Below are 3,963 nucleotides of genomic sequence, written 5' to 3'. Positions count from 1 at the left end.
CTGGCCCTAAAATTGCTTTTCATTGAGACAACTCCCTTCAGGCCTCCCTCTGGACCCTGAGCTCTGAGGTCCCGAGGTTTGCTCCCCGACTCCCCAGCTCACCCCTTCCAACTACACCCCCCACTTCTGGGCTGAGGAAAAGGCTGCTTCTTTGGGGCACATAAACCAATTCCAGCAAGACTGACTCGCCCAGGGGTCTTCTTCCAGGGAGATGTGGCTTCTAGAAGGTGGAGTCTCCCAGCCTGTGCTGGGCAGGGTGCACAGCTGGGCCACTGGAGAAAGCAGCCAGGGAGCACCCGCTGCCGCCACTAAGGTCTGGATCCCACAGGGCTAAGCCATGTGCTGCCGGCTCTAATGTGCGTGGTCTAGACTTGCCTGCATCTGGGCTGCTCATGCTCAGGACCTCTGGCCTCCTGTCTGACCTGCCGGCTTCTAGAGCTGCTGACACAGGAATCCTTCACGGTGCAGGCTGCCTGATCCCTGCTAGAGCGAGCTGGGCACCGTGAGAACCAGTCATATGACGGCCCGGAGCCAAGCGTCAGCAAGCCGCGGCCCAGGATGAGAGGGGCTGTGCCCAGTAGCATGGGAATGGGAGTTGAAAGCTTGCTGGACCTCAGCACCAGCCCAGCAAACACACTCCCTCCAGAGAAACTTGCCCATTGGGACTCTGAGGCTAAGTTCAAAGTCATAGACGGTACGTGTTGTATAACCAAAGGCAACTGTTCCTCTTGGCCTCCCTCCAGAGCTTCGTTATTAACAACAGCTAAGACAATTCACTGAGTTATTACCATGCATTCCAGACGTTCTGCTAAGTGCTGTAGGTACACATCTGGGTCAATCCAACCTAACTTATACGTATTTTTTTCCCACTTTATTGATGAGGAAGCTAATACACGGAGAGGTTTGGTACCTATCAGGATTACCCAGTCAGTACACGTGAATGCAGCTCAAAAGGGCCTCACCAACCCACTGAACTATAATGCCAACAGCAATCACACCACTTTGCGCTCAGAATAAGCCCGCTGTGGCCACCACCTGTGCACCTCAGCTTCCTCTGTCACCCCACCCCTGTCCTCATCAATCTCCTGGGCCTTCATTTTCTCGGAGGCACCTCCATGGCTTTGCTTCTTTGTCGGCTCCAATGGAATTCACACACAGCAAATGCTGCAACACAGGGTCTACCATGAGCCCTCAAGGAACCTAACTTTGGGGAACCCCAGGTCACTTTTCATGTGTTTCTACATGTGGGGCCACAGTCCTATATTTGATGATCTTAGTGATTACCTCTGAGTTACCCAGAACAGATAAAATTCTCCGTGACCTGTATGCCTTGGACAAGTACATAATCCCCCCCTGGGTCTGCTTCCTCATCTATGAAACGGTAACAATACTGGGACACACATCACGGGGCTGTTGTGAGGATTAAATTAATTAATCCATGGAAAGCACTTACAACTGTGCCAAACTCATTCAGTGTCGCTATGATTATTGGTGTTGTCATTTTATGAATCTTCTTAAGGCAGGAAAGTGTGCAATAAATTTTAAAACAAATTCTGTCAAGAAGGTAGCATTTTTGGAGTGCTGGCATTCACAGGCTAATCTGGTGAGTGAGGAACAGGCTGGCCCCATGACCCCCTGCGCCTGAGCTGCAGGATAACCTAGGGGCACAGCACCATCAGGCCCCTGGAAACAAGAGATAAAGGCCTAGGGAGTCATTCTGTTAGCTTGATCTTTCTCGACGTGTCCAAATAGATTCCCTAATGAGCAATACCCCTCCTTCCAGGGTCGTAAGGAGACTGACTAACAAGCAGTTTGGTGAAGCTTTTTAATCGGAAAAAACAGCATTGATATGTATGATCTTTTTGTCCGTTAATTTCATTGCTCCTCACCCCCACCCTTTTGCTCCAATTTCCAGATAGAAGCCTGGCCTCTGGCCTTTGGGTGACCTCAGGAGCAGGCCCCACTGCTGATTCACAGCTCCCTCACTGCAGGTCCCATTCTGGGGGGTGAGGGGGGTTAGATGACATGGTGACATGGGCATCCTGGGTGGCTCCAGCAAGCCCCACCCACCACAGAGAGCAGAGTCGTGCTCAGTAGATTTTATTTCCCAACCACACCTGCTGCAGATTCTACCCATTCTGAACACGTCATGAATAAAGATCTGTCTTTATTATGAATTGGTTCAAGTCAAAAGAAGCCTTCAATACATATGAGGGAACTACAGAAGTCTGGATCCACACAAAGGAATAAAGAGTACTGGAGGGGCGGCCGGATGGCTCAGTTGTTTAGAGCGCAAGCTCTGAGCAATAGGGTTGCCGATTTGATCCCTACAAGGGCCAGTGAGCTGCGCCCTCTGCAACTAGAAAGACAATGACTTGAGCTGAGCTGCTAGTGGGTGGCCGGATGGATCCGTTGGTGAGCGCATGCTCTTAACAACAAGGTTGCAGGTTCGACTCCTGCATGAAATGGTGGGCTGCACCCCATGCAACTAGATTGAAAATGGCGACTGGACTTGGAGCTGAGCTGCACCCTCCACAACTAAGACTGAAAGACAACTACTTGACTTGGAGCTGATGGGTCCTGGGAAAACACACTGTTCCCCAATAAAGTTAAAAATAAAAAGTACTGGAAATGATAATTACATGGTGAAATAGATTTTTTTTATCATTTAAATCTCCTCAAAATAAATCTTGGGGGACCCAACCAAAAGAGAACAAAGATTGGGGCAGTTGAACAAGGCAGACAAAACAGGGCATGTCACCCTGCCTTCACTTCAATCCCAACAAAAATGACAGGAAAAATTAAAAATTAAAAAAGGCAAACACCCATAAGACAATGAGAATGGAAGCCGTGACAGCTGGTGAGAGTGAGCCACACACTTCTGGAAGCCGGGACCCAGGTAGCTGAGCAGAAAGTGACTTAGCAGGCTTGAGAAAGTTGAGATCAGAGCGAGGAAGGCGAGACATGAACAAGAAGCATATCGCTATGGGCCTCAGGGCCTCAGACAGGCTTAGGAGTCGGAGGCACCAGATGTCTTTGAAAGTCAGAATGTGGGGTGGACAGAAAGCCAGAGATCTGTAGAAAGTCTTCAGAAAGAGCTGGTATACCCCCAAATCCTTCCCAAGCCTGCACATCTGGCAACTGCTCCTGCTCGCCTGGTGGGAGATAGGAGGTTTATTCTCTGCAGAAGGTGAAATGGAAAGACTCTGGAATGGCGGGTATCAACCACAGTTAAGGGAATGGCTGAGCCACTATTCTAAAAGTGGAGATTAAGTGAAAATCCACATATTTTGCCGTGATTCAGGCTTGTACTTCCAGACACAAGTGGATGGCTGAAAAGTTTTCTTTTGGGAAAACTGACCAGCCCAAAAGAAAATACCTACAGCTATCCACACGCATGGGGGAGGAGGGGTTCTTCCAACAAAGCATAGCTGAGTATCTGCCTAAACCCTCTACAGAAAAGGCTGGAAGATTGTAAGTAAACCTCAAGCACTGACTAGAGCATCTCATGAATATTTAAGTGACTCATTCCAAACTAAGAGGGGACAGTCAAGAGTCACCTACCTTCTGAAAAAAAAAGAAAAGTCTCTAAAATGGAAGATGGGATAAAACACATAAACAGAGGAAAAGAACTTAGAGAAAAGAGAGTACAAGGGACATGAAAAAATACTGGCAAAACTTGTAAATAATATTCTTAGAGTGAGAGAAAAGATTGCATCTGTGAAATAGGAACAGGAGTATTTAAAAAAAATTTTTTTAAGTTAAAAAATTGATAGCCAAAATTAAACATTTAATAGAAAGTGTTGATAGTGTGTTCAGGATAGACTCATAACATTAAACAAAAAGAGGAGATAAAGAAGGGAATAAAGAGGCGGGAGAGAGGGAGAAAGAGAGGGATTTTGAGATTCATCGATTTTGATTGAAAATCTGAAACAATACCATCAGAGGATTAGCCCAGAAGGT

This window comes from Hipposideros armiger, unplaced genomic scaffold, assembly GCF_001890085.2.
Source record: "Hipposideros armiger isolate ML-2016 unplaced genomic scaffold, ASM189008v1 scaffold_247, whole genome shotgun sequence".
NCBI classification, from domain to species: Eukaryota; Metazoa; Chordata; class Mammalia; order Chiroptera; family Hipposideridae; genus Hipposideros; species Hipposideros armiger.
The sequence above is the reverse complement of the archived record's forward strand: the minus strand, read 5'-3'. Positions refer to the sequence as shown.